At 44.6% G+C, this 20,028-nt stretch overlaps 1 protein-coding gene across 11 annotated transcripts in view; it reads right to left on the reverse strand.

Annotated features, from left to right (window-relative positions):
• The window catches only part of LOC119955026 (chemokine-like protein TAFA-2), a 310,938-nt gene that overhangs the window by 222,924 nt on the left and 67,986 nt on the right, over positions 1-20,028 (reverse strand). For all 11 annotated transcript variants that reach the window (XR_005458367.1, XR_005458371.1, XR_005458370.1 and 8 more), the window contains exon 2: positions 3,720-3,811. The gene's annotated coding sequence lies outside the window, so the exon portion shown is untranslated. The remainder of the gene's footprint in view (positions 1-3,719; positions 3,812-20,028) is intronic.

The raw sequence follows: 20,028 nt of genomic DNA on the forward strand, positions 1-20,028 counted from the left end.
GACTGTTCATTCAGAATATTAAAGGGGTCCCTTTTCTATGGAAGGAAGAGAGAAAGAAAAAAAAAGCCCACGGTTTCTGGGTTTCAGGGCCACAGCGTGTCCGGGACAGCGCCGAGGGTTGAGAAGATTAAGAGGGAGGCTGAGATCAACCTTGGGCTCGTGAGCAAATGATGCCAGGCTCGGGGTTTTGAAACACTGGAAAGATCGTAAAAGGAAGGAGACACTGAGGGAACCGAGGAATTTTGAAGACCAGGGAAGGGTATGACTCGGAGTCTGTGTGGTCAATGTTTGATTTCAATATACTGGGGTTGGGGGGTGAGGGGTGGGGTGGGGGGGGGGGGGGAGTTTGGATGGAGAAACAGCATATAATAATAATCGTTTATTGTCACAAGTAGGCTTCAATGACGTTACTGTGAAAAGCCCCTAGTCGCCACATTCCAGCGCCTGTTTGGGGAGACCGGTAAAGGGAATTGAACCGTGCTGCTGGCCTTGTTCAGCATTACAAGCCAGCTGTTTATCCCACTGTGCTAAACCTGCCCCTTTTGGAAAAATAAACAGTAAAACAGGGAAATAAGTAATCATAGAATTTACAGTGCAGAAGAAGACCATTCGGCCCATTGAGTCTGCACTGGCCCTTACAAAGAGTACCCTACTCAAGCCCATGTCTCCACCCTATCCCCACAACGCAGCAACCCCCACTTAATCTTTCTTTTGGACACTAAGAGCAATTTAGCATGGCCAATCCACCTAACCCGCACATTTTTGGACTGTGGGAGGAAACCGGAGCACCGGGAGGAAACCCACGCAGACACGGGGAAACGTGCAGACTCTGCATTTAAAAATGGCACCCTGATCTCTTGCTGCATTGAGGAGTTCCAGTGAGCGGATCTCCTCAGTGCAGGAAACAGGGCTAAGTGTGGCCTTGGTGGGGAGTTTCCCACTGAGGTCCTAAATTGAAACAGAATCCCGATAGGTAGTGTGGTGTTTCTTGGCACTGCAAGTTCCAGGAAACACCTGGTTAAACGCGGTTGTCAAAGGACTCTGTTCCGATTTGGTTCAATCCCGCCCGGTGAATTTGTCCCAGATTAGAGGGATGAAGAAGGAAGAAAACCTTGTATTTATGCAGTGTGATCATGACTTCAGGATGTCCCAAAATACTGTATGTTTTGTTATGCTCTTGACGTAGCATAAGCTGTTTCCTTGATGTGCATTCTGACAAAGGAAGAATCAGACTTGGAGATAGCTTTAACTCGTTTATTAAACTGTTAACAATTCTCCTACTTGGATTCGACTCTCCTGTTAATCCTGCTATAGCTACTCAGACTGACGAACCAGTCTGCTACAATCCAGATGGTGGGTGTGATGTATTTCAATCAACACTATGCAATCACAAGGAGTCTCCACTGGAAAGAGGAAGATCATGTAAGGTTAAGAGGGGGGGGGGTTGTTGGGTTACGGGTATAGGGTGGATACGTGGGTTTGAGTAGGGTGATCATTGCTTGGCACAACATCAAGGGCCGAAGGGCCTGTTCTGTGCTGTACTGTTCTATGTTCTATGTTCTATGTGTGCTGTTTTATATGGGTTGGTGTAATGCTCTGTGTGTATCGTGAATGCCCATTGGTCATGACCTAGCTTACTGACCTATTAGTTGAATGTCTGTGTCATATCTCTGGTGCTCCCTCTAGTGTCTAGCTAGTCTACGTGTATTTATATTAACCCCTTGTGTATTTACAGTGATGCATATCACCACACTTTACAGCCAATGAAGTACTTCCTCCCACAAGCCCTGAAAGACGTGCTGTTAGGAGAATTGACATTCTGAATTCTCCCTCTGTGTGCCCGAACAGGCGCCGGAGTGTGGCGACTAGGGGGTTTTCACAGTAACTTCATTGCAGTGTTAATTGAAGCTTACTTGTGACAATACTAATCATTATTACTATTGCTTTTCAAGTGAAGTCACTGTTGTAATGTGAGGCATGTGACAGCCAATTTGTGCTCACCAAGCTGCTATGAACAACTAGATGATAATAACCAGGTAATTTGCTTATGATTGTGTTGCTTGAGGGATAAATATTGGCAAGCACAACCACCCCATGTCTTCTTTGAAAGAGTGCTGTGGGATCTTTTACCCCCCCACCTGAGAGGTAGATGTGACGTTCGTTTAAGACCTCATGTGAAAAACAGCAGCTCCGAAAGTGCTGCCGTTGCCACAGTCAGACTGGGCATGAAGACCTGCAGCGGCACTTAATGGCATTTACCGCAGTACACACCTATAAGGCGAAAAGGCAATGAGCACTCTGCCAAAGACATCTCAATGCCTTTCCCAACTGAAGCCAAGGTCATCTTTGACTGAGAGGCTTTGAGTTCCCCTGAATAATTCTTGCCCGATGAGAGCTGAGGGCCGGCCATGGGTCTGTCGAGGCACACCAAGGGCAAGAATGAGTGAATTCCTGGAATGCGCTTGGGAATTTCCTCAGACACACACCTTTGTGTTAAGGGGAGTAGGTGGAAGATTTGTACATGCGTGCACCCCCATTGGATTCCCAGTTCGGCTCAAAGAATAGTGAATTCCAGTAAAACTGGCTTCACCCTATTTTCCAGGCCCGTTTTAATGCAATGACCCCAAGCAGCAAAATTCGGGGCCCCCTTGTGATTGAATACATAGAAACATACAGAGAAACATACATGGAAAATAGAAGCAGAAGGGAGCCATTTGGCCCTTTGAGTCTGCTCCACCATTCATTATGATCATTGCTGAGCATCAGGTTCATGCCCCAATCCCACCTTCCCCCCATATCCCTTCAGCCCCCAGAGCTATAGCTAATTCCTTCTCGAAATCACACTACGTTTTCACCTCAACTACTTTCTGTGGTAGTGAATTCCACAGATTCACCACTCTCTATGTGAAGAAATTTCTCCTCATCTCAGTCCTAAAAGGTTTACTTCTTATCCTCAAACTATGATCCCTAGTTATGGACTCCCCTGCCATCGTGAACATTCTTTCTAAATCTATCTTGTCTCATCCTGTTAGAATTTTCTAAGTTTCTGTGAGATCTATGAATCTTTGGATATCCAGTACTTCCCCTGTTCATGACATATTTGCTTAATATCTCTAGATGGACAGATTGCAGTTGATTTCCCCAATTTTTCTCCATGTTGTCGAGTTAAAGTGATTTTATTACGTGAGCAAATCAAAAGCACAAATTCGATATCGCCGCATATAATACTGTTTAGTTTAAAACTACAATATCCCGATCAATTATTCTGCACCCTGTCTTGCTCTGCCCAGACCCATTCAATATTTCACCATTTGCACAGGATACCTACAACATTCATTATTTTCTCCCTCAGAAAAACATACGATATTGGCTTTTCCTCAGCCGAAAGATGGTCTCAACTCCCAGTGGTGTAAGAGAAAGGATTCCTTTCTGGCCTAAGTGCTGATTGAGCCTAGAGGAGTTTACTTAGGAAACAGACACTACAAAAATCCACTAACCATTTTATTTTCCACAACTGCTACAATATAATTTTTATTATGGAGTAAATAAATTCCTCTCCTGGAATATATTTTAATTAAACTCTGCCAGTGCTTTATGGGCAGTATTTGTAATAATCTGCAACACTCAGCGATTCCTTAACTTCTTGTGCCAAGCCAAGTGATATATAACTCCATTACGTTTACTTGGCAGCTGTAAACTACAACAGAAATTTACGGTACCTCTTCTTCAGGTTTCTGTAGGATTCTTATGTTCATTAGCCGCTCTCCATAGAATTCTCTCCCGGGTAGAAGTAAGAAGCACTGTGGTGCATCTGCAAGGAAAGAAAAAAATAAATTTACAGCACGTCCAGTTTCAGAACACGTCACACTCCCTGGGTAACTCTGAGAATACAGAATCTAGCAGGTGATCCGAGATTTTGAGGCGAATAGGCGAATATTTAAGGGGAAGTTCGATAAGGGAGGAGGGAATTGAGGGTTAAGATGATCGTTAATTGAGGAAGAATGAGAAGATGCTCGAGCAGACCATTAAATGGCAGTGTGGGCTGGTTGAGCCAAGTGATCTGTTTCTCTGTCGTATATTTTACATTATCCTATTTCATTCGATGACTGAACCCCATTCTTTCTTTATTTTGCTATGTTCTACTTTCTTACCTTTACTGCACCTCCATAGATGTGAATGAGTAGTCACGAGTAAATCTGGCAGCGATTTAAGGTATGAAATTATTCAGACTGTTCGGATTTACCTTTTTAGTCTCCCCACCTCTGGCAGCTGTTGTGTCAGTGGTGCAGGTCGAGTAGGGGGAAATTTCATCCAAATCTCCTCCCACACTGGAAATACCCAAATGGTTCAAAATAGGAGAAAATTCCATTTAAACTGGGTCTTGACCTATTTTCCAATTTTGCAGGTCCATCCACATGCATTGGAAGTGAGGTGGGGGGTGGGGGTGGCAAGGGAGTGGGGGGGGGGTGGGAGTGGAGCACAAGAAAGGGGCCACACCTATAAAGTATTGCTGAAAAAAGAGACATGCGGTCAAAGCTTTTTGTCTTACACTCATCAGGACAGATGCAAGAATGCCAAATTTCAAAGGGAAAAACAATTGATACGGCATGAGAAAGTGATTGGTTGGCAAATCAAATCTGGTTGGTCAGGGGATTGCCACTGAAACTTCTCCAGGGGACTACGGTCCCTCATCAGGCCAACATCAGATGTGCAAATATGAGAAATGCATTTGGCGGGGAGCCAGATAGGTACATGAGGGAGAAACGTATCGGATATATTGCCGAATTGATAAAGTAGAATGAGAGGAGACTCGAAGCACATAGGCCAGTTAGGCTGAAAGGTTTGTTTCAACCCTGTAATTCCATGCATTCCCATGCTATCACAATCATCTGTTAACATTTAGACAACTAAATAAAGCTTTAGTAACCGCAGAACCGACCAGGAACACACCAGGAGTTTTATCTTGCCATTTTTCTTCCTTTTATTCATTCCTCGGATGTGCGTCTCGCTTACACGGCCAACATTTAATTCCCTTTCCTAATTCTCCTTCACAAAATGGTGGTGAGCTGCTTTAGGAGATAGATATTTAATTAGTAATGGGTTGAAGGATTGTGGAGAATGGGCAAGTGGAGCTGAGGCCGAGATTAGATCAGCCAAGATCATATTTAATGAAGGAGCAGGCTCGAGGGGCTGAATTGCCTAACCTGCTCCCAGTGATTACATTCTTAAACCCCTACAGTCAATAAGGTGCAGGAGGACCTTCTATGCTATTAGGGAGGGAGTTCCGGTTTTTTGACAAAGCAAAACTCAAAGAACGGCAATACCTTCCAAATCAGGATGCTGAGGAAATTGCAGGCGATGGTATTCCCATGTGTCTGCACGTGCTGGCAAAGCAGTCTTAGCAAGCTGCAGTAGTGCACACTGTATGTGGTGAACACTGCTTCAACTGTGCGTCATTGAAAGAGTGAGAAAATGTTTCAGATGAAAGATAAAATGTCATTCAAATGGGCTGCCGTGCCCTAGATGGTTTCAAGGCCCTGGAGTATTGTTGAGGCTGCACTCATCCAGCATGGTTGAGAACTGCAAAACCTTCCTGCCTTGTGAAGTGTCGAAGGTTAGTAATCTCAGAGAGGTCATGCGGTGGTTCTCTCATGAGTATATCAAATAACTTATTTTGCTTTCAGCTGGTTATAAATGTATGATTCTGATCAATTTCACGCACCCAAACTCAATGACGAAACAATTTCTGCAGGTTTAAACAATGGGATAAACGAACAGTGAAAAGATTACTATCAAGTAGGAACTCTCAGAGGATAGATTGCTGCAGCATGGGAACTGACAGTGACCAGTGTAAGTGATCTGTACATCTGTACATACATCTGCACATACACCAGGGAATACAGACAGACATAACGGCCACAGCATCACTAGGGGGCAGCATCAGAGATGGGTCCAGCCCACAGGTCCAGACGGGTTCAGAAGCTCAGGGCGAGTCAGCAGCAGCAGACAGAGACAGCTCAGCATAGGCAGTTTACTTTAACTTCACTTGTCATACCTCTTGACTGTATTATATCTAGTTAAGCTCTGGAAACAGAATGAACCCATTGAATAAAGTATTTGTGTTAACTGGAAGTCTACAATCTTTATTCACACTTAGAGAATAATATATGATACCAGGAGTGATTTCAGAAAGCTGGCTAGACACCAGCAAGAGAAGAAAAACTTAAACCGGATATTCGACTGTGGAAGACTTCGCAGCAAATGGATCCTCGGCGACTAACTGATTTGATGGAACTTGTTGGAACTCCATGGCAGCTGGAAACAACCGGTAAGTTATAACTGGAAAATGTTTGAACAGCTGTTCCAAATATTTATCACAGCTAATGATTTAAGCACTGCCTCTGATGCAATGAAAATAGCCCTACTACACTTAACAGGAGGGCATAAAGCTAGAGAAATCTATAATTGCTTTAATTACTTAGAAGGTGAGGACAGCACCAAAGTAGACGTTATACTCAAAAAATTTGCTGAACGCTGTAACAGTCAATCTGGTGAGATGCTGGAACTCTTGTCAGAGAAACGGAGGGTCCATCTCTGATTTTATTACTAATCTCAAGTTGATACCACAAGGCTGTGATTATGCTGATTTCAGAGACACTGTGATAATGCATCAATTAATTTCTGGACTATCTGATAAAAATCTGAGGGAAGAACTTTCACAAAATAAGCATCTAACTCTAGAAATCGTTATACAAAAATGCCTTGCTTACGAACAAAAACAAAATCAATACTTTGAGTCTCTAGAAACACAGAATCATCATTTAGAAAACAAAATTGGTAAAAATGGCGCGAACACTCATCGCGAGGCAGAGGCAGGGCTGAATCGGAGAAAGACGGAGGCTCTGAGCGGCAGCCATCTTGGGAAAGGAACCGCACCTGCTCAGTTGCGAAAAGAGGGCACAGTACAGGAAACTCGGTGTGTGCATGGGCAATCGAGTCCTACGCATGATGTCACGAACGTCATGACGTCAGAGGACAAGGACCACGCCCACTTAAAAGGGAAATGCACGAAAATGAACAAAAATAAATTTAAAGCTGCAAAACCCAATTTTTTTGCCTCAGAAGACAGAACAATGCCCGAACTTACACCAGCAGTTGAAAATAACTTTCACAGCACTCTGGAACAAGCAGTTAGCACCGCCTTAGAAAATGATATGGTCCTTGTAGACTACGATTCAGACAAAGATTTCACCTTGGGAGATGGCTACCCCAGTACCAAATCCGAACCGCAACTAGAGGTGTTGTACCATGAAGACCCCGACGATGAGTTATTCGGAATGGGGAATCTTCAGCCCAGCATATATGACATTCCGACTCGTGAGTGCAGGATTATGCTGCGGCCTGACACCAAGAAACAGAGAGTGGTCCATGCACCACGAAGGGTCCCAGTCTCCACACAAGAAGATTCTTTGTTCATTGAACATGAAGAGAACGATCACAACTCCAAAACAAAAAGCGATGATTTGTCCAGCGAACAATACACACAATACTGCTCAGACATGGCTGAGTTATTCGGAGATCCTGATCACAGCATCAGCAACACGGTTGAATGCTCAATACAACTCTTCTCATGGTAGATGAATCCAATACCATGGTGCCATGGCAGATCGTCGGTACATTGGATGACAGCAATACCCAAGATGAAGACGACGCCACACAGAGAGCACAGAATGACTCCGTTGAGAGAGCACAGATCGGCTCTACAGCAAAAACACTGCACTACTCCACGAAGAGAGAGATGACAGACTCCACAGAGAGAGCAATGACAGACTCCACAGAGAGCGCGATGAAGGACTCCACAGAGAGAGCAATGAAGGACTCCACAAAGAGAGTGACGCAAGCCTCCACAAAGAGAGTGACGCAAGCCTCTATAAACAGCTCGGTGACAGACTCAAAAATGGAAGCAAGCAAATACTCCATAGCGAACGCTATGCATGCACAAAACCATGAAGATCTATCAAGCTCATCTGAGCCACCAGAACAAGACACTGAATGTCTACCCACTGTATGTGAGACAAGTGACGAAGAAATCACAACTTCCATACAGGATGTGCCGGATCACAGCGAGACTGACATATCTCAGCTCGTCTGCACAGATGCACTCAATAATCAGAGGATGGCCACCCATGAGACCAGAGAGACCATGTCAATTGAAATCTTGAAGATTTTGACTCCAGAAGAGGAGCACCAAGAGTCCAGAGAGACCACGTCAATAGAAATTCTGAAGATTTTGACTCCAGAAGAGGAGCACCAAGAGTCCAGAGAGACCATGTCAATAGAAATCTTGAAGATTTGGACTCCAGAAAAGGAGCACTGTGACCCACAACAAAATGAAATTGTGAAGATTTTTACTCCAGAAAAGGAGCACAAAGTGATCACAGATGATTCAAATGAACCTGAAATGACTCCAAAAGAGGAGCACCAAGAAATCAATGAGAATTCAAGTGAACCAGAAGTGACTCTAGAAGAGGAGTATCAAGAAAGCAAAGAAGAGGAATCGAATCCACCACAAATGACTGATGTCACCAACATCAATGCAACATCAGATCATTCTCACAATTCTCAAGAAGATGCGCTCAATGTAGCAGATACCACAAAGGATATTGACACCAATAATTGTGACAATGACTTAAATCATCCACATGGCACGCTCATTGAGCGCAACAAGAACAACAAAAACCGCAAGAAGCACAGCAGAAACAAGAACAACAACAGCAACAACAAAAACAACATGCAGCAGAACAAGAACGAAAAAAACAACAAGAAGCTTCCCAGAAACAACAAGCACGAGAGAAAAGAACAATAAAAGCGAAAACAACGAAAACAGAATCAACAAACGCGACAAAAAGAACAAGAACGACAACAACAAGAACGCCAACAAAAACAACAAAGAAAGAAATTACAGAAACAACAACAATGAAACAACGGCCTGTACAACATGGTACAACTCTGCACGTGAAGGACAATGCCACAGCACACTGCGAAACAATGACAAGACTACAAACATGCCATGGTATGATAAAGAATCTCACAAATTCACATCTTCTCCAGAACGAAGAAGCAAAACAGCTTTCACGAACGATGACATACAGAATCAATACCACAAACACAGGAAAACGTTGAGGTCAGACATGCGGGCACTATGCTCCAAACAAAAACGATACTACGATCAACATGCGATCCCACTCAAGCCATTGGCAATAGGTGACGCCATCAGAATCAGGGACCCAGAAGGCAGATGGTCTGAGTCAGCCACGGTGATCAGGCAGGAGGCACCGCGGTCCTACATTGTCAAATCGTCTGCAGGAGTACTTTTTCGCCGTAACCGCCGGGATCTATTAGAGATTCGACCTACAACACCAGTATTTCCCACACTGGAATTGACCGAGTCCATTTGTCCACAGGACGTTCCTCGCCACACAACGCCAGACAGTACTCTTGATGACAACAAACCATCATCCCTACTACTACTGTTAAGACGCTCCAGCACCCGACCGCTAGATTTGTAACGACACTTCAACACATGCACAAGACCAATATGGACATTTCTCACGATGGACTCACAACACAGTTAATTGTTTCTGTATTACTTTTATCATTTTCCAAGTGTGTAGATTTGCATATTCTCACCACTTGTTATGTACAGATTTCTTGAGGCCAGTCTAGAAAACATGTCCAATAAAAGGGGGGGATGTAGTGATCTGTACATCTGTACATACATCTGCACATACACCAGGGACTACAGAGAGATGTAACAGCCACAGCATCACTAGAGGGCAGCATCAGAGACGGGTCCCGCCTCTTTCAGAAGCACAGGGCGAGTCAGCAGCAGCAGACAGAGACAGCTCAGCAATAGGCAGTTTACCTTAGCTTCACTGGACATACCTCTTGACTGCATTATATCTAGTTAAACTCTGGAAACAGAATGAACCCATTGAATAAAGTATTTGCGTCAACTGGAAGTCTACAATCTTTATTCAGACTTAGAGAATAACATAACCAGATTACTGCAACACGGGAACTGTCAGTGACCAGATTACTGCAACACGGGAACTGTCAGTGACCAGATTACTGCAACACGGGAACTGTCAGTGACCAGATTACTGCAACACGGGAACTGTCAGTGACCAGATTACTGCAACACGGGAACTGTCAGTGACCAGATTACTGCAACACGGGAACTGTCAGTGACCAGATTACTGCGACACGGGAACTGTCAGTGACCAGATTACTGTGACACAGGAACTGTCAGTAACCAGATTACTGCGACACAGGAACTGTCAGTAACCAGATTACTGCGACACAGAAACTGTCAGTGACCAGATTACTGCGACACAGGAACTGTCAGTGACCAGATTGCTGCAACACAGGAATTGTCAGTGACCAGATTACTGCGACACAGGAACTGTCAGTGACCAGATTACTGCGACACAGAAACTGACACTGACCAGATTACTGCAACACAGGAACTGTCTGTGACCAGATTACTGCGACACAGAAACTGACACTGACCAGATTACTGCGACACAGGAACTGTCAGTGACCAGATTACTGCGACACAGGAACTGTCAATGACCAGATTACTGCGACACAGAAACTGACACTGACCAGATTACTGCGACACAGGAACTGTCAGTGACCAGATTACTGCGACACAGGAACTGTCAGTGACCAGATTACTGCGACACAGGAACTGTCAGTGACCAGATTACTGCGACACAGGAACTGTCAGTGACCAGATTACTGCGACACAGGAACTGTCAGTGACCAGATTACTGCGACACAGGAACTGTCAGTGACCAGATTACTGCGACACAGGAACTGTCAGTTGTAATGATCTGTATATTGACCGTGATGTAAAGAGTTAACATGTTAATGATAATGCTTCTTACCACTGGAGGGAAAAACAGAAGTCATATGTAAAACATATATCATGTGATTGTGGAGATTCTGCGATTAGAAGATGAATAGATGATTACGAGTTAATAATTAGGTGAGAGCTGGAACAGTGTCAGGCATAGAGAGCAGTTGTGTACTTGAGAGTTGGAGCTGGCATACTTTTATACAATAACCTTCAACTTTAGGAATGTGAACAAATCTTAGTAGTGTAATAAATTTATGGTTTTGTTCATTAACAAAGCTTTGTGTTCTTTATTCAATACTATACATCCAAGCCATCCATGTAAAGCAGAATAGGGAATACAACATGGTACAAGGAGTGGACAGCTTTAAATTTTCATATACCATGTTACCACACGGTATCTGGGCTGATCTTAGAGTAATTTAGTCAGGTTTAGAGAGAAAGAAAGTCTCCATTCAAAAAGAAAGTGCAAAGAAAAATCTCAACCAGACTCCAGTAGCAACAATAATGCTCCAGCAACAACCAGAAACATCACAGAAAGAACATTAGAACACAGAACATACAGTGCAGAAGGAGGCCATTCGGCCCCTCGAGTCTGCACCGACCCACTTAAGCCCTCACCCTATCCCCGTATCTCCTGACCTTTTTGGTCACGAAGGGCAATTTATCATGGCCAATCTTTGGACTGTGGAAGGAAATCGGAGCACCTGGAGGACACCCACACAGACACGGGGAGAACGTGCAGACTCCACACAGACAGTGACCCAGCAAGGAATCGAACCTGGGACCCTGGTGCTGTGAAGCCACAGTGTATCCACTTGTGCTACCGTGCTGCCCCATGCTGCCCCAGAAATACCTAACCAAAGAGTCATGGAAGGTCTGCAGTTTCCAACGGCATTCAGCATATCGGGTAATGTAGATGTGAATTGGAAAATATTCAAACAAGAGTTTGAACTGTATCTTTCATCCTCCAACCTCCAAACTGCCTGTGCAAAGGGAAAAACTGCTTTATTGCTACTAATGGCATGACAACAGGCTATAAAGTTCATAACTCATTCCACTTTGAGAATGAAGCTGAAAAAAATAACTTTGAAGTGGTCCTTAAAAAATGTGATCATTATTGTGAGCTTAAAAGAAATGAAAAGCTCGATAAAAGACTGAAAAAACAACAAAAAATAAGGCTGACAGATTAAATTAAAATGTCCAGTGCGACTAAAGAATCTAAAATTAGAAGTGCCGAAACTTTGAATCAAAGTAAAACCAATTTTGCCTCCATGAAAGCTATGGCGCAGTTAGAACTTCATCACGCTGAAAAGTGCACCCAAAAAAAGTGCACGCTTCAGAAGTCGGACATTTCAGACATGCGTAGTTAAAGGAAGAAATGAGCTCTTGTGCGGGACCAGTTCGCACATGAGCACATTGAAAAAAGACACGATCCGGAAGAATACCGTTCTGCACATGTGCAGGAGATTGCGCATGCGCACTTAAAAAAAAGACCGCATTCTGGATGGGGATCGATTTGCGCATGCGCAATGCATGTTTGCGCATGACGTCACAGACGTGATGACGTCAGAACATTGTGGACATGGCCACTTTAAAAAAAAACTGCCTGGAAATCAAAAAAGCAAGTTTTAAAGGCACAGAACGGAAGTTTTTTACCCTGCAAGGTAGACGTTGCCTTAATTTGAACAAACAGCTGAAGAAGACTTCTGCAGCACCATGGAACAAAATGTTTGCAGCATCCAACAAGAAGAAAATGTTAACAAATCTAAAACTAAACTAAATAAATCTTACATTGAAGAATATTATTCAGATATGGCTGAAGTTTTGATGATTATTCTGTTCGTAACAAGATTGAAGATCTAAATCTCAGACGAAGGATGAGGGGCGACTTGATAGAGGTTTATAAGATGATTAGGGGAATAGATAGAGTAGACAGTCAGAGACTTTTTCCACGGGTGGAACACACCATTACAAGGGGACATAAATTTAAGATAAATGGTGGAAGATATAGAGGGGATGTCAGAGGTAGGTTCTTTACCCCGAGAGTAATGGGGGCATGGAATGCACTGCCTGTGGAAGTAGTTGAGTCGGAAACGTTAGAGACCTTCAAGCGGCTATTGGATAGGTACATGGATTAGGGTAGAATAATGGAGTGTAGGTTAACTTCTTCTTAAGGGCAGCACGGTAGCATTGTGGATAGCACAATTGCTTCACAGCTCCAGGGTCCCAAGTTCGATTTCGACTTGGGTCACTGTCTGTGTGGAGTCTGCACATCCTCCACGTGTGTGCATAGGTTTCCTCCGGGTACTCCGGTTTCCTCCCACAATCCAAAGATGTGCAGGTTGGGTGGATTGGCAATGAAAAATTGTCCACAATTCTATGATTAACCTAGGACAAAAGTTCGGCACAACATCGTGGGTCGAAGGGCCTGTTCTGTGCTGTATTTCTCTATCTCTATCTCTACTAATGGTAGATGAATCCAATACATTGATGGAATTGCATACCGTTGCTACATCGGAGAGTAGTAACCTGACAAATGAACAACCTGAAGAAAAAGACTCCATAGGAAGAGCACTGAAAGACTCCATAATGGAAGCACTGAAAGACTCCAGAGAGAGAGCAATGAAAGAAGAAGACTATGAAGGTCTATATACTTTATTTGATCAACAAAAAGAAGACTATGAAGGTCTATTCACTGTGAATAGTGACAAAGTGATCACAAGTAGCATACCAGCTGAGCAGGACAAAAGCGAGACTGACAAATCTCAGCTGGACTGTACAAAAGAACATGACAATTACAGTGCAACAATGAATGGATCAATTGAGAGCACATCAATCGTGAACAGCCTACAAGAAAATTACATCTTGTAGAAGTTGACTCCAGAAGAGGAGCACCAAGAGATCAAAGATAAATCAGATCATCCATGAGGGACTGATGTCACAAAGTTCAATGATGCGTTAGATCATCCACAGGAACCTGAGATCATAAAGTACAGCAAAACATCAGACAATACAAAGCACACTGATGACACTAAAAAGTTTGGAAATGAATCAAACAATACAGAAGGAGCAGTTCTTGAGCACAAAAAGAGAAACTACAGGCTATATACAATGGTACAACTGTAAAACCGAAGGATAACTGAACAGCACAGTCCAATTCAATGGCAAGAAAGTGTTGAAACTTGCAGTCACATTTGATAGACCGTACAGAATGGGAAGAAATCCAGATAGCAACCGAGCAAGGGACTACAGGACAATATGTGAAACACAGCTACAGATCGAGGTAAAGCAGACAAATGTGTATGTAGGCAGCATAATGGCACCAATGTCAGGAAGAACAGGGCATTGTTCAGACAAAAAAGAAGTCATATCAGCAAATTTAATGAGGCTATATTTTCTCAAAGACCAAAAAGCTAACTGATTTTTAAGGCAAAGGACACACATAATCGACACCACAAACACAGCAAAATAATCCAGGTCACCTTGACTAGCTCTGGAAGAATTGCTCGCCGGTGATCCAAGTTCAATTGGTGACGAACCTACTCAGTAACAACTGTCTATCATTGCATCATAGTCAGTCCTGAAATCAAAGTCAAGACTGTTGTCTTGCAACAGCTATTCACCATCACTTCGTAACCAGGACCAAGGTCGAAGTCAAACCTTGTCTGACTCCTCCTCACCAACATTCTTGCGACAATTGTTTACCAGCACCTCATAAACAGGGGCTGGTTTAGCTCACAAAGCTAAATCGCTGGCTTTTAAAGCAGACCAAGCAGGCCAGCAGCACGGTTCGATTCCCGTACCAGCCTCCCCGGACAGGCGCCGGAATGTGGCGACTAGGGGCTTTTCACAGTAACTTCATTGAAGCCTACTCGTGACAATAATGAAAATGAAAATGAAAATGAAAATCGCTTATTGTCACGAGTAGGCTTCAATGAAGTTACTGTGAAAAGCCCCTTCATTTTCATTTCATTTTTCATAATCAGAACCAAAGTCAAAATCAAGACTCTTGTCTAATTTCGCAGCCATACGGTCACCGTCTGTTTGAAAATGTTCAGGACCTGGTTCACTACCATGGTCACTTGAAACATGCTCAACAGCCTACAACATCTCTTTCTCTAAGTCCTCTACTGCACAATGAGTTTTCCTAGCTCCTGCATGCACTTCAGTCGGCATTTCGGGGGTGAATTGCAATACTTCCTTTGGACTCTCTGTAATCATAAGTGAAGCTACAACCTTCACTCCTGCTAAACCGTTCCCCAAAACTAAGTCTATTCCTTCCACTGGGAATTCCTTAACCACTCCAACAACTACCGGACCTGACACAAAATCACACTCCAACTGAACTTTATACAATGAAACTGGGATACAACTTCCACCCATCCCATTCACAAATACCTCACCTTCACCTGAGCTCTCTGGAGGAAAGACCAAATCCTTCTCCAGCACAAGAGTTTGAGTTGCCCCTGGGTCTCTTAAAATTGTTTCAGGTTTGGCTACCTCTGTCAAGGAAAATGGGGTGTCATTTCCATTCGACACAAAACCAGCTATCTATCACCTACCTCTACAACTTCTGTCACATCAGTGTTCACCTTGGGTCTCCAAAGTGTAGTAAACGCTGCCGCCTGCACCTTTGCTCACTTCTCAGAGTCCTCCTTCTAAACCTCCACAACTTCCATGGGCCTTCCTTGCAACTTCCAACAGGCTGAACGAACACGTCCCATCTTGTTACAATGGTAACATTTAGACTCCCAAGTCTCACTTCCACCCCAGCACCTTCTTTTCTGGACTGAGGCGGAGATCTCGGAGAATTCGCAGCTAACCATTCTTTACCTTGGCTACCTGCTGTCCTCTCACTCTCCCACTTCCTACCCTTTCCAAAATTATGGGGGTGATGGAACAAAGTTTTACATTGATCGATTAGTTTGTAATCGTCGGCCATAATTGCTGCTTGCGTCGCAGTTTGTTCCTTCTGGTCACCAACATGGGTTCTTATTATCGAAGGTAAGGAATTTTGAAACTCCTCTAAGAGAATTACCTCCCTCAGAGTCTCATAGGTAGTCGTAACTCCCAATTCTCATACCCATCTTTTAAAATAGTTCTGCTTCAACCTGTCGAATTCAGCATAAGTCTGTCACGGGTGTGTCTTCATTCAGAAATTTGTGTCTATATGCTTCAGGAACCAACTAATATGCATCTAGAATAGCATTTTTCACTGAGTCATAATCCCTAGAGTCCTGCTCTGACAAGGCGGCATAAACTTGCTGTGCTCACCCCATCAACTTGTGTTGCAGGAGTAAAATCCATTTCTCTTTTGGCAACTACAAATAGGTTGCTATTGTCTCGAAAGCCTGAAAGAATGTTTCTCCTTCTTTCTCTTCAAATTTTGGGAAAGCCTGTATAAACTTGTACATATCACGACTTAGTTCTGTTCTTGGACTGGGCTCCCTTCATGTTTTGGAAGTTTCCCATTCCTTTCCAATACCTTAAGCTGGAAGTCTCTATCTAATTCATATCTGCATTTCCATCTCCACTTCTTTTTCCATTTGCTCTCTCTCTCTTTCCTCTCTCTTCATTTCCATTTCTATTTCTCTCCGATTTTGCTGCATTTCTATTTCTCTCTGTTTTTGCTGCATTTCTAATTGTTTCAACTGTAGCTGCTCTTAGCCAATTCTACTGACTGTGGGTCCGGCCTCAGCTGCGTTTGCTTCAAATTTAAATGTTAAGCAATCGCGTCAATTACCTCTGCCTTCTTAGCTCTATCTGGTACAACCAGTTTCAATTCCCTTGCCAATTGGATCAGCCGGTATTTGCAAAACTCCTCCAAAAATTTCAGAGATATGTAGCCCACCTGGATAAATTTCTTAGCAGCTTCCATAGCCATATTGTTGTATGACTACAAGTGTAGTGTCTCTATGTAATTTACTCTGTACCCCTAAATTCACTGTCAAACGTTTCCGATCCCGGATGAACCCCCAATTTATGTTATGACACCCTGGGTGAGTGCACACTCAATTCCAGCCACACAGACCCCAGAGTCCCAACATAAGTAAATTAGCCAATAATTCGTGCTTTCCGAAGATCCTTAACGTTTGACTACTCCAATGAGTTATAGACATCAGATTTATAAGTAAAAAATCAGTAAACTATTTATTAATAAAGAGAAGAAAAGATGAACAGATAAGGAAATAGCAGGATAACTTCACCAGATTACCAAATCCCAAGACCCCGTCCTACCTCCTACCCAGACACACAGAAGATAGACACAAGGTAAGGGTTAGTGAGGATTAAAATAGGGATTAAAGAGGTAGGCCTGAGATGAATTTTCACTACTGTGGTTGAAGCCTCTGGGAAATAAATTTACTCGAGAGTTCTGGTTGCCGAATTCCGGCTTTCGACCACCAGATGATGCTTCATCTAAGAATTCTCGGTCATGGGATTCGCTCTTTAGCCACCAGGTGGAACTAAGTCCGCAGAGTTCCAATCAGTGCAGTTCTTGTCACCGGCCACAGGATGCTCAGGTCAGTGCATGTCTGCCTTTCTACCACCAAATGGAGCTTTCACCTCCCTGTGAGAACAACAGAGCTCTGGTCCTGGAGATTAGCAGTTCCTGTGCCTGATTCCTTAACAAGATTCTGGTGGCTTTATTACGAATGCCCCCACTTTAAACCTTAATTCTTCAGATCTTCCCAGACCGTGACACACACAATTCGAAGGTTACTGACCTTTGGGAAAACTTGTACTTTCACACTCAAGCTCTCTTTCCCAGTTCTGTTGGCAGTCTGTGCTCCTTAAACAGAGGAAAGTCTTCACAGAGTTGGCTAGAATGCTTCTTAAAATCGTCCAGCACCGAGAGACAGAGAGGGAGAAGGAGACAGAGAGACCTCTGAGTCCTTGCTTGCTGGCCGATTCACAGAACTGAACAAAAGTTGGCACTTCTCCAGAAGATCCACCTTCTTCCCTGAAAATTTCTGACAGGCTTCACCTACCACAGCCCCCGACAGGAGAATATTGAAACTTTGACCTACACTAATTGGCTGCTTGTCAAGTCTATCAAACAACAGCACAGATTCTACGACAGGACCGAAAATCGATGTTTTGGACCTGCCATGTGAAAGAGGAGGTTTTATTCCCAGTGTCCAAAAGACTCCAATTTAAACAGAAATCCCAAAGACCGCAGTAACTTCACAGCAGCCAACCCAAAAAATGTATTTCAAAATAGGTAGCAGTACGAGCATTAAAAGGGAGCACAGGACAAACAGAGAATACCGTTAACACAGAGACGAGATTACTGCAACACGGGAACTGTCAGTGACCTGATTACTGCAACACAGGAACTGTCAGTGACCAGATTACTGCGACACAGGAACTGTCAGTGACCAGATTACTGCAACACAGGAACTATCACTGACCAGATTACTGCGACACAGGAACTGTCAATGACCAGATTACTGCAACCCAGGAACTGTCAGTGACCAGGGGCAAAATTCTCCGACCCCCAGCAGGGTCGGAGAATCGCCTGGGGCCGCCAAAAATCCCGCCCCCGCTGTGGCAGAGATTCTCCGCCACCCGGGAAGTGGCGGCGGCGGGAATCTCGCTACTCTGATCGGCAAGGCCCCTGTGGTGATTCTCCGGCCCGGATGGGCCGAAGTCCCGCCGCTGGGAGGCCTCTCCCGCCGCCAAGGTTTGAACCACCTCTGGTGGTGGCGGGATCGGTGGCGCGAGCGGGCCCTGGGGTCCTGGGGGGGGCGCGGGCCGATCGGACCGCGGGGGGTGCCCCCACAGTGGCCAGGCCCGCGATCGGGGGCCCCCGCTCAGACTCCGGGCCAGTGCCCTGGGTGCACTCTTTCTCCTTCCGCGCCGCCACGGCCTCCGCCATGGCGGAAGTGGAAGAGAAACCCACATCGCGCATGCGCCGACCAGCGAAAGCCTTTCGGCCAGCTCCGGCGCGGGGCTAGCCCCCAAAGGTGCGGAGAATTTCCCACCTTTGGGGAGGCCCGACCCCGGAGTGGTTGGCGCCACTCCCCTACGCCGGGACCCCCCGTCACGCCAGGTAGGGGAGAATCCCGTCCCAGATTACTGCGACACAGGAACTGTCAGTACCAGATTACTGCGACACCGGAACTGTCAGTAACCAGATTATTGTAACGCTGGAACTGTCAGTGACCAGATTACTGTAACGCAGGAACTGTCAGTAACCAGATTATTGTAACGCAGGAACTGTCAGTGACCAGATTACTGTAACGCAGGAACTGTCAGTAACCAGATTACTGCGACACAGGAACTGTCAGTGACCAGATTACTGTGACACAGGAACTGTCAGTAACCAGATTACTGCGACACAGGAACTGTCAGTGACCAGATTACTGTGACACAGGAACTGTCAGTAACCAGATTACTGCAACACAGGAACTGTCAGTAACCAGATTACTGCGACTCAGGAACTGTCAGTGACCAGATTACTGCAACACAGGAACTATCACTAACCAGATTACTGCGACACAGGAACTGTCAGTGACCAGATTACTGCAACACAGGAACTGTCAGTGACCAGATTACTGCGACACAGGAACTGTCAGTGACCAGATTACTGTGACACAGGAACTGTCAGTGACCAGATTACTGTAACACAGGAACTGTCAATAACCAGATTACTGTAACGCAGGAACTGTCAGTGACCAGATTACTGCGACACAGGAACTGTCAGTGACCAGATTACTGCGACACAGGAACTGTCAGTGACCAGATTACTGCGACGGAGGAACTGTCAGTAACCAGATTACTGCAACACAGGAACTGTCAGTGACCAGATTACTGCGACGGAGGAACTGTCAGTGACCAGATTACTGCGACACAGGAACTGTCAGTGACCAGATTACTGCAACACAGGAACTGTCAGTGACCAGATTACTGCGACACAGGAACTGTCAGTGACCAGATTACTGCGACGGAGGAACTGTCAGTGACCAGATTACTGCGACGGAGGAACTGTCAGTGACCAGATTACTGCGTACACAGGAACTGTCAGTGACCAGATTACTGTGACACAGGAACTGTCAGTGACCAGATTACTGCGACGGAGGAACTGTCAGTGACCAGATTAC

The sequence above is a fragment of the Scyliorhinus canicula genome, chromosome 20 (assembly GCF_902713615.1).
Source record: "Scyliorhinus canicula chromosome 20, sScyCan1.1, whole genome shotgun sequence".
Lineage (NCBI taxonomy): Eukaryota > Metazoa > Chordata > Chondrichthyes > Carcharhiniformes > Scyliorhinidae > Scyliorhinus > Scyliorhinus canicula.